At 33.3% G+C, this 12,331-nt stretch overlaps 1 long non-coding RNA gene across 1 annotated transcript in view; it reads left to right on the forward strand.

Moving 5' to 3' along the window:
- The window catches only part of LOC113603922 (uncharacterized), a 97,434-nt gene that overhangs the window by 13,097 nt on the left and 72,006 nt on the right, over nucleotides 1–12,331 (forward strand). The window contains exon 2 of the long non-coding RNA XR_003425722.2: nucleotides 6,390–6,488. This is a non-coding gene — a long non-coding RNA (uncharacterized LOC113603922). The remainder of the gene's footprint in view (nucleotides 1–6,389; nucleotides 6,489–12,331) is intronic.

Consider the following 12,331-nt stretch of genomic DNA (forward strand, 5'->3'; position numbering starts at 1 on the left):
ATTCCCCGCTCATGCTCTCTCTCTGAAAGAAAGAAAAAGAAAGAAAGAAAGAAAGAGAAAGAACAAATGCTTATTGATTTAAATTTGTTCCCTTAAATTTTATTAAAATACATAATTATATAATAATTATAATTTAATTTTTATAATTATCATTTACATAGTTATATTGTTTTGTATCTAAAGGCTTTTTTTTTCCTATACATACCACATATACATGGTTTATCTACATATACAATGACTCACTAAAGTTAGTTTTTTGGTTCATTTTTCTTGTAAAAAACTGGAGTATCTTGACTGTTTAATTTGTAAATGAAAAGTATATAATGACTAAATGGACTCTCATTGAATGCTAACCAGACTGTCATTGCTAACTAAACTCCATTTTAAATGGAAAGATGGTGAGTGTTAAGCTAACAGCCCAGTGCCAGTAAAATCAGGAACCAAACATACTCCTTCCCTTGATCTCACTTCCTGCAACTTTGTATTGGTTGTTCTCCAGTCCAACAATAAGCACCTGAGTTTCTGTTGTTTATGCCTTACACCGGAGCAAATCAACAATGTTGACAATTAAAGTCATTTGCAGCCATATTACATATAAATAAAATAACCAATCCTTCTAATGTTGGCAATGAACTCTAATTTTTCAGACAAGCACTTAATTGATTACTTCTGCCTTTCTGTATTTCTCAACATGTGTAGCAAAAGGCAACTTCAGGTCTGATAGACAACACCCTCCCCATTTGAACAGTAGTTTCCTAACAGTACTATCAAGCACTGATGATGTCATTTAAAAATGAGCAATTTCTGTTACCTTTTGATCAAGATATTATCTTGGTTTGTTTTATGCAAAATGACCCAAGCCAATAACCACAGTCAGGTCCTGTCTACACAAGAAAAAAACAGGTATAATTTGAGATTCGTCTAAAACCAGATTCCATCTACATCACAATAAAACTAATGAGAAGTAATTTTAATGAAATAATTACAAATTTTCAAAAAGAAAAGAAAATTTAATGGCACCTGGGTGGCTCAGTCAGTTGAGTGCCTGACTCTTGATTTTGGCTCTGGTTAGGGCAGAGCATGGAGTCTGCTTGAGATTTTCTCTTTCCATGTATCCCTCCCCACCATTCATGTGCTCTTTCTCTAAAACAAACAAAAAAACCCAAAAAACGGAACAACTACAACAACGACCCAAATTTAACAATTATTGATTGTCCACTATGCAGTTGTTATAGAATATGTAAAGGACTATAAAAATTATTGTTTGAACTCAAGAAAAATTAAACAACTTTAAAGTTGGTAGAAAAGCTTGCTAGCAGTAAAAAATTATAAAAGAGATGTCACAAAATAGCATAAGATTAAATTCAAAAGAGGAAGCATAAGCAATGAGTCAAAAGAGATATTCTTTCATATATGTTCCATAATTAAAATTCATGACCTTAATGTTAGCTGAAAATGATTAATAATAATAAGTCAGGTATTCACATATGAATGGATCCAGAAATGTTTAAAGTTTTCTGAAAACTAAAGTATATATTTATATATAGTTATATACTTTTATAATAAATATTATATAACTTTGTCTTTTATATATATATATAAGATGAATAAATAGAATGAATAATTTTTAACAGCATATTCTGTTACTGAGATTATTTAGTTTTTTGTGAACACTGATACTTGTGGTGAGTTTTTTCTGCAGGGTTTAAATCAAATAATTTTTTATTTACTATTTATTTAAATTATTTCTCCTTAAAAAACTTATTTTGTGGGGGCACCTGGGTGGCTCAGTCAGTTGAGCATCCAACTTTGGCTCAAGTCATGATCTCACAGCCCATGGGTTTGAGCCCCGTGTTGGGCTGTGTGCTGACAGCTCAGAGCCTGGAGCCTGCTTCAGATTGTGTGTCTCCCTTTCTCTCTGTCCCTCCCCTCTCTTGCACCCTGTGTCTCTCTCACTCTCAAAAATAAATATTTAAAAAAACCTTATTTTGTGGAACTTAATTCCATTTATTTCAGCATTTTTTTCCAAACAATCCAGACAGGAATTGTTATATTTAGCCTTCTGGTGGATTATACATTTATTTGCATTTTGGGGCACTAAAAGTAACACTGTAGAATATGGTGTTCTCCTTGACAACAAATCACAGATTCTGTAATAAGTTATATGTGAGGGGGTTTTTTTGACAGAAAAAAAATCTTTAACCCTTTTTGACAAACTTTATTCTCTATGTTAACCCTGGGATTCCTTCAATTCTGTTATTCATTGTAGTAAGTAAAATTTCCCTCTTTTTTTCATTGCTAAAGGTTTAAAACATGTGCATTTATTCTAGCATTTCAAGATTTTTGTAGGAAAAGTTGTTTGTTTCATCCATGTCATTCATGGTTTTGTATATCAAAATTTGATTTCTATTCAGTTTGGGTTTTTTAGACTTCTGAGCCTAAAAGTTGATAACACCTCTGTTCGTTTTATTGCTTTAGCATTTGAAAAGAATTTTTTAAATTTTTTTTTAACATTTATTTATTTTTGAGACAGAGAGAGAGAGAGAGAGAGCATTAACAGGGGAGGGTCAGAGAAAGAGGGAGATACAGAATCTGAAATAGGCTCCAGGCTCTGAGCTGTCAGCACAGAACCCAATGCGGGGACCTGAGCCGAAGTCGGATGCTTAACCAACTGAGCCACCCAGGCGCCCCTGAAAAGAATTTTTCTGAGTAAATGATTTTTTGTTTGTTTTTAAGAATTACACTAGCTCTATTGGTTGCTGTCACTGTAAATTAATACCTTAGGACACCATCTCTGAATCTACGATGCTTTCCACTGCCAACATCAATAGCTATTAAATATTTAACTACTTTTAAAAATCTGTAGTTTTACCATTTTACCGAACATAAAACGAACCTGACACCTTTCTACTGATGCAAATGTTGGTGTGTCTCTTTCTCATAGAATAACAGTGTCTTTGCCCTTTGTTTTCCAGCTGTGGGCTGTTATCTTAAAAAAAAAATAACTATTTATGTTACACCGATATAATATATTAAACCCTAGTTCTTTGTGGAACTCCAAAGTTACTCTTTGGGAATTCAAGTAGATTACTTAAAGTGAGTTCTGCTTTATTTATATAATTAACTTAAATTAGCATGATTTGTCATTGGAGTGAAAAATCACATAATCTATTTTTTCTAATTTGTCTTTTTTTTAACATTCAGGGTTTTTTTTTAATTTTTAGTTTATCCACTGTGAAGATGATGCTAAATACTTTCTTATATTGACTTAAATTGATGATAAAATTTGAGATATGTCATTCAGCTTTGTATAAATGCAAATTACACATGTTGTCTTATAAAGCCTGTTTTCTCCTTGGATGGCTTTTCAGAAAGACACCATCCAGATATATTGATTTTCTGTTTGGATTTTGTTAGATTGGCTTAAAAGCATCTTGTGAACTGGCCACACCAAGCCAATTTAAAAAATAATTTTGAAAAGAGGCTCCATCTATTACACACAACAAATGTAGATATATTTCAGGTAATTATGGCTCTAGGTCTGTTCTTTCTCAAGAATGCAAACTTTATTCTCATTTCTAATTCCAGTTTTATGTCAGTTATTAACATAATGAAGATTCTTTCTCTCATCTCTAGATTTCTAGATTATTCCTGAACAAAATGACTGATTCAAAGTCTATAATAATATGATGCCTGGGATGACTTTAAACTAGTATACAATCATCTCTCAATTGTGTTTAATTTAAAATTCCACTGTCTCTTTAGATGAAAACGTTCCTTCCAATCTTTTTAAGAGCTTCAAGATTTTTCCATCTAAGCATTTCAGGTTCCTCCAACACAGCCTCTGTAATTAGTGGCTCCAGGCCAGTAAATTCATCCTGCCTGTCAGTGCCTCTGTTTCTGCTAGCTTCAGCCCATGATGTGAAAGTAAATCATTACAACTGGCTTCCCAGACTTGAAATTGAATTTGACAAACAGTCTTTGGGAGTTATATAGGATGAGAATGTGAGATACAGATAGCAATCACACCTGTGTAACCTCATTACACATATTCAGTTCCCACTGACTTCAAAGATAGTCATGGGTATATAAGAAAAAGCAAAATTTGTCACTGGATTCCTAATATGTCTCTAATGGCATACAGAAGGCATCATGCTTCTCATTGAGCACTGGGAGTTCCACGTTCCAAGTAATGAATATCTTTTACTTGCTATTTAAATTATTCCAAATAGATCTCATTTCAAATAGAGATTATTATTCCAAATAGATCTCATTTCAGTCCACAATGCCTCAAGAGTGTAATTTCAAAAGCATAATTATGAGAAATAAAACGTTCATGAATTTATGGTACATTGCGAAAGTTAGAAGTAAAGTCAGCAGAAAATGATGAAACAAACTCAGAAGATATTAGAACAAAGAAAATTAGAGATCTTTTAATACCATGACTTCATTTTACCTACGAGAAAGCTCAGGTTGCAGGAAGAAAACGAAAGCCTAGGTCAAAGAACTAGTCACTGACTGACCTGGAATAAAAATCAAGTCTTGTGATTTTCATTTTAATGTTTTCCATCTCATATTAGTGATTTTCAGGGGAAACAAACATATAAATTAAACTTTTATAATTTCTAATTTTTACACAAATTTAGGATTTTTTCCCAAGATCGTTATTTTATCAACAATGTTTTCCTTCTTTACAATTATAAATTCCAAATGATTGGCATGTTAATGTGGATTTTGAAGTCCAAGTTAATTACTTTGAAAAAGTAACCCTATTAATATGTTTATTAGTTTACTAAAAGTTACTGCAATGATCACTTTATAAGTCCTGTTTAGAATATTTTTAGCCTCCTCTTGTTCTTTCAGAGTCGCTTTTAAAATTCAAAAAATTACAGGCAGAAATGCGCTTCACTTGCAAAAGAATGATAAGCTCGGCGGTATGTTCCCCTCAAGCTTCCTTGTCATGGTCTCCTCAAGTGTGCTATAGCCAGAAGACACTGGGGCAGTGTAGCCTTTGGTCCCTAATTAGTTTCATGCCTATCATTCCAGCATTCAAATACAAATGAATTTTCAAACTTCTTTTAAAACTGAAGACACTGATTGACTTTTGGCTGTTGCTTAAAAAAAACATCCTGAGGAAATGCATCCTTTTTACCTGCACATTCCTGACCTCATAAAAGAACGAGTACTCACAATGGCTTGCAGGTATTATTTATTACTTGTAAGGAGAATAGAGCATCTTGAAAATGCACACACCCCCATAATATCAGTACTTCCAGTGATATAAAATGAAATGAATGAACGAATAACAAACAAAATATCACAAATGTATTTTCCTTGTCTTCTCATATAAATTAAGACGGGATAACAAAAGTCTCATAATAAATTCAAATAATTAAAAATCAGTGTTAAAAAATATGGATGCTATAGAGAGGGCTACTTCTAGAAATGCAAGGATTATTTCAGATCAGCATCTGTAAGGATTCATTGATTATTTTCACCCATGATTACATCAATACAAATGGGTTTTATGGCACCTGATATATTTATTTTCACTCTTTTGCAGTTGAAACTCCTACTTCTAATAACAGTTGAAAACTTGGTAGCCACAATGTTTGGATTCCAGAAGCAGAAAAAAATGGTGACTTCATATCTCAAAGAGTCACAGATTTGTCTTAATTTGGAAACTGGAGCTAAATAATTTATGAAATGTGAAGGAGTAGTATCATGTCAATGACACTGCTTCAGATGATCTTTCTTAAGCAGCTATTGATAATTTACATGTAAAAGGCCAAATGCTAGGCGCTTTCTTTAATATCCTCTTTGCTCTTTACAGCAACTGTATGAATAGAGGTTAGTTATACCTATTTTATAGTTTATTTTATTAAAAAAAAAAACCTTAGAGCCCGTGGGATTAACTAACATGACCAAGGTAACACAACTAGTGAGAGTAGTGATATTTTTTTCAAACAAAATTGTCTATTATTTATTTATTCTTCAGCAAAGATAATAGAGTATGTTGGAAATTCAGTCATGAATGCAATCTTTCAAAAACTATAATTTTTATTGTTCTATAACTGAATGGGATTTGATCTACAATATATATATTTTTAAGCAGAAGAATTTATCTTCCCAATTCAAAGTAACACAGAAGTTTCCAATATAAAATGGAATCAAATCAAGTTGTCTCTCTCTCTCTCTCTCTCTCTCTCTCTCTCTCTCTCTCTCTCTCTCTCCGTTTCCCTTTCCTGTCTTCCTTTCCTCGCTCTTTCTTTTCCTTTCCTTGAAGTAACATAAATTCCAAGTGGACTTATTTTCCTGGAACTGAGGCAAGGACATCTTAGCCATGTAATGTCATGTCCCCTGAGTCTAACTGATCCTTCTTTGCCTAGGTATTATCTTCTGTTTCTGTTGCATCTGTTCTGGATGTCTCTGATCCACCATGACTTCCAGTTACCTGATCCATAGTCTACATATCCATTCTTCCAATGGTAAGGCCCTCACTCACATCTATTTCCTACCTTTCTTGTAGACAGAGTAAATTTATAAATCTCAACATGCTTGGCCTGGATGTGCAGAACTCTATAATATTGCTATGGTTCAAGCTAGTCCAAAAAGCATCTCAAGCAACCATTGATAACCTGAGACATTTACCATCTTGCTTATCTGTGTCCTGAGACTCGTAAGTCATGGCATGTTCAGCTCTGAGATACCTCCAAACTTATCTGGTGTCTCCAGACACATTTATTCTCCCTAGACTCAGCTAAAAGCATATAGCAAAGACTAAATCTCTTTCCAAAGACCCAGCAACCACTAAACAGAATGCACTTTTCCTCCAGTCTCTTTCCTGCCTTGTAGTTGAACCCATCTCCAAAAATGGCTCCTGGGGAGAAATCATAAAGCAGGTTGTCTGCAATCCATAATCTCCCTGGTGGCAGGAGGAGGGAGATAGGGGAGACAGCCTGAGAAACTAAGAAGTTCCTTTAGCCAAATCTCCTTGTAATCATGCTGATGACAGTTCTGGTACACAAACTAACGATATTCACTCTCAAGAGAGTCCATATCTGTGAAAATATTTTAGCATGCTATACTTGATTTGTCTAGGAATGTTTGTACTAAACAAACATGGAGTCTATGAATTTATAGCACATGTCTCTCTGGAAAATGTCAGATAAACTATGCAACCATCTGGGAACGTGACAATGTATCATAGCAAAATGGTCCTCTTCTGTGTCATTTATGTAACCACGAATATCACACAGAGTCCCATACAGTAATCTGAGCCGGAGCACATCCTGACTGACAAGAAGTCACCCAGGCAACTACATTGAAGGTTCTGGTCTCTCACTTTCACCTATGCTTCATGATTACTTATCTTCCTGAAATTATTGGTAAAGTTTGCTATTAAGTAAGATTTCTTATTTGAGTGAGTCTGATTTGACAGTACAGTCCTTTGTGTTATCTCAATCCATTACCATCTTCTCTCACTGGTATAAACCCTAGGTTCCGAGTCATCCAGATCTGGTCTTTGGTATTTTTAAATAAGATTATAGATTTCACTAAAATGCTTTTCTCTTTAAAACACCTCAGTCTTACAATTAAAAGTAGGAATATCTGTGACTATTGTATGCTTGAGGCCGTGGACATAAAAGACCCTTATTGATTCTTTAATGATGACAACAGTAAGGATAATGAGAATATTGAAAATACATAATCCAATGTTAAGATATGAACTACTGCTTTTATTTGAGATGTTTACTATGGCAGCACCACAACATCATCTTTGGTACATTACAGTCACAATTTTGTTACTCTTCTCTCCTGAAATCTTTTTTTCAACGTTTTTTTTTTTTTGTTTTTTTTGTTTTTTTTTTTTTATTTTTGGGACAGAGAGAGACAGAGCATGAACGGGGGAGGGGCAGAGAGAGAGGGAGACACAGAATCGGAAACAGGCTCCAGGCTCTGAGCCATCAGCCCAGAGCCCGACACGGGGCTCGAACTCACAGACCGTGAGATCGTGACCTGGCTGAAATCGGACGCTTAACCGACTGCGCCACCCAGGCGCCCCTCTCCTGAAATCTTAAATGAAATGAGTACTTAACTATTTTAGCTAGATGCCAAGGAATTATTAATAAAAATTATATTGATAATTTTTGTTAATAATAGTGTGAATAGTTTGATAAATTCCTATGTCATCTTATTTTTTCAAGTATTGTTTAAAAACAAACACAAAGGATTAGCAACCTCTGCAATTGTGCTTCTGATACGTACAGACAGATTGAGCAAAATATTCAATTATAACAATCAAATTGTGAGAATTGAATTTGTTGAACTCTTATTAAAAAGGTTCTAAAACACTTTATCAGATATTATTTGAGTACCAGGAAAGCCACGTGCACAAATATATTGCTAAATATGCCACAAAATGATTGACTATTTTATAAACAAAATATGTCATATTCAGTGATTAAAGTCCAACAAATGTAAGATTCTAAGGTTTACATAGGACAAAATTTAATACAAAAAACTCCTTAGTGGGGCGCCTGGGTGGCTCAGTCGGTTAAGCGTCCGATTTTGGCTCAGGTCACGATCTGGCGGTATGTGAGTTCAAGCTCCGGGTGGGGCTCTGTGCTGACTGCTCAGAGCCTGGAGCCTGTTTCAGATTCTGTGTCTCCCTCTCTCTCTGCCCCTCCCCCATTCATGCTCTCTCTCTGTCTCAAAAATAAATAAACGTTAAAAAAAAAATTAAACTCCTTAGTGATCTACACAAATTAGGTACTTGCCTTATGATATAAATAATATTTTCAACTATAACTGAAATTAACTATAAATGAATAAAAAACATTATTATTACAGAAGAAAAAGACAAAACATTCTGAGTTTTCCAAATGAATCTACTATTATGGACCAAACTATACGCCACTATACATAAGAATTAAATTATTTTCCTATTAAAATTAAGTATATTTCAACTGATAACTATTAGTTTATTTTTAATGTGTCTTTTTGGTATTTTTATCAGTGATATAAAAGAACTAAAAAAATTTTATGAGTATGGAAAGAGAAAAATACAAATAATTTATTTTAAGGTAAGAGTTAATGAAAATAGTTACTATTATTTTCTATGATTGAAAATTTTTCCAATTTAAAACTTAGAATTTCTGTGAATTCAGTTCTGCAAATATGCATTGCTTATGAAAAATGGAATTTTTATTACTAGAAGAAAATTTCAGAATATAAAATTTTAAAATCTAGAGCTTTCTACGGGACCTTGAGGAGACGTATTATGATAGTGTTTCCTAAGGCAATATATTTTAGGAAGTAAAAGTGACAGTGTGGCTCTTGGGCAAATCTATACATTTAAATGAAAACTGCATTGATGGTGTGTCTATACAAAACATTTTTTGTACCAATGATATGTTATTATATGGTGCCAAGTGGACCTTGTATAATATTTATCTTCATGACTCAGATCTAACTATAAAGAACCAAACCAGCAACTGCTCAAATTTACGTTACTTTGCATCATATTATTAGAGAACACAAAGTACTCCAAGCACCATTTAGACAAGATACTTCACTAGATAGAACCTGTTCTGCTTTTAAGGCAGAGCTGCCCAGGCAAAAACCTCCTCAAGTGAAATAATAACCCAAATGTGTGTGTTACTAGAATGATGTTTTGTGTAAATATATCACACAGTGTAGTGTACAATTTAGAATAACTTCAATATGGTGTTATCTGTCACAATATGGCATATATTAGGCTTTTGGCTCTTTTTTTTTAATGTTTACTTATTTTTGAAGGAGGAGAGAGAGACAGAGAGAAAGAAAGAAAGAAAGAATCTGAAGCAGGCTCCAAGCTCTGAGCTGTCAGCACAGAGGCCTGTATGGGGCTCAAACCCACGAACCGTGAGATCGTGACCTGAGCCGAAGTCAGATACTTAACCAACTGAGCCACTCAGACGCCCCTAGGCTTTTGGCTCTTTTAAACGTGATCTTATTTACCAAGAATTTTTATATTGTATATATGACTATAAAAAAAAAACACACAGAAAAGTTTCTATTCTTTATTACAGTTGGTTACACAGTCCAAATGCATGCAGCATCCTTTGGCTATAGTATGGAAAAATGAACTTACAGCTATTAATACAAAAAATGAAAAGAAAACACTGCTGCAAATTAAAAAGAAAAGTGATTTCTGGATAAAATAATGACAATTCCAAAAGAAAAAATGTGTTTTCCAGTCTGTGGGTATCCCTACATGGAAAAGTTTTCTGTGTATTAGGCAGCAAATAAGCCTTTTTCCCTGATGAATCTTTGTCAGTTTACTGTCAGAACAGAATGGGGCAAATTAGTTTGAATTAACCATTTAGACCACATATGCACAATGCCTAATAGTCTGTGACTTGTCTGACAAACATTGAAAATTTTATTTTACAAATTCTTGTTTGACTAATTTTAATTTTTTTCTAAATTAAAATTCAGTTTAATGAGTTTATGAGTTTAGATCAAAGGTTTTCAATCTAGAACATTGGACCCCTAAGTTCACACCAAAATGGACTCAAAACTAACAATAATGATGCTAATGATGATATTGATAAAATAATCAGAAACAACATTTATTGTGTGCCTACTGTACTCCAGGAACTGTTCCATATATTTTATGTGTATTCAATATTTAATCTTTACAACACAGCTGTGAAATTAGTATTTTTCATTTTACAGATGAAGCGATTAATGCAAAGGTAGATGAGGTAGCTTTTCCCAAGATCATTTAGTTAGTAACTGGCTAGTTAAGATTCGAACCCAAGCAACCTAAATATTTTAATCATTATGCATATTATCTTCCAAGATAGTCATGGGAAGTCCATGAATTATTTTCAATTCTAAACTATCTTATAAATATTGCATATTTTTCTATTTTGGATAAACTAACTTAAATGCTATTTCTTTTACTTTGGTCAAAATTGTGTGAAATCAGAGTGATAACACTAATTGATTACAAATAATAATCAGAAGTCCACAGACGTCTTGGGGCATAAGGAAGATTATGACTTATGTGTTGTCTCACAACCATTTGATAAGAAAGTTAAAACAAGAAAACCTAGATTTCTTGGTTTCTTTCCAATATGTTTCTGAACCTCTATCTCTCTAATATAATACTGTATCAGAATTTCCTTCACACAATGTTTTATATTTTTCCTGCACTTTCTAACCTTAGCACATTTAAAATATCTGGAGCTAATGCTTTAAAGACTTGCAAACTTTTAAAGTGGCTTCTATGCTCAAAAAATATGAAACCAGGTATAAAACCCACTTTTTATCCAGTCAGCACATCCTTTGGTAACATATTCTATTTCTTCTATCTAATTTTAAGGTGCCCAGTTGCAATGGTGTATAACAACCTGATAAGGTTTCATTGCAAAATTCAGTCACAGGGTAGGTCAATCTGAAAAAAATAATGTTCACATAAATCCAACCTGGATCAAAATTTTTATTGCAGACATGAAAGTAAGCTAGGGTTGGGGTAGAAATGAAAGAGCTATAGAAATGTAGCACACTCATAATCTTTCATTTCTGCCCTGGAGAGGCTTGAAATGTTGAAGCCAGGAAATAGAATATGATCAAACAGCCCTGCTTGTATGTGACTAAATTGATAAAAGCCATGAAAACCTCAATCTAAATTATAAAGCACATTTATGAAGTCCTATCAAACTGAATTGTTATCTTTATGTGTTTTAAACAAATTCTGAACACTGAATAATGGACCAATAAATGCTTAATGAAAGAATGAATATATGGTTCTACCAATCCACACTTTATTTTTTGAGATACTTACTTTCACATCTCTAAAATCCACATGAAGCCAAGACTTGAAATTTTTTCTGAGTGATTTGTGGGAGAAAGAAAAGGTGCTGTATTACCAGTAGAGAAAATCCTATGCATTTTGAATATTAATAAGTTCTTTAAATGTGAATACAAATGCAATATATGTCATAACATTTGTTTGTAGTAGTGAATTGTCATGACATCCCAAAAATTATCCACTAATCACAATTGGCAAGGCAAAAAAAAATAAAATGGTGACAGGTTTGACATGCAAGCGATTAAGTTAATTTTAAATTCAAACTCATCTGCTAGGTTTTAAAAAGTGGAGACATAAATTCTAAATGGAATGGCCAATGTGACTAGCCATTTCGAGTTTAAATGCCCAACTTGAGAACGGGTTATACAGTACAGAAAAAATACTCAATTGTTCAGATTTTGAGAATCTGGAAATTTTGTCACATATAGATAAGGACAGAAAAAAGAAAGAATGTAATCTCTTATCTTC

This window comes from Acinonyx jubatus, chromosome E4, assembly GCF_027475565.1.
Source record: "Acinonyx jubatus isolate Ajub_Pintada_27869175 chromosome E4, VMU_Ajub_asm_v1.0, whole genome shotgun sequence".
Taxonomy (NCBI): Eukaryota; Metazoa; Chordata; class Mammalia; order Carnivora; family Felidae; genus Acinonyx; species Acinonyx jubatus.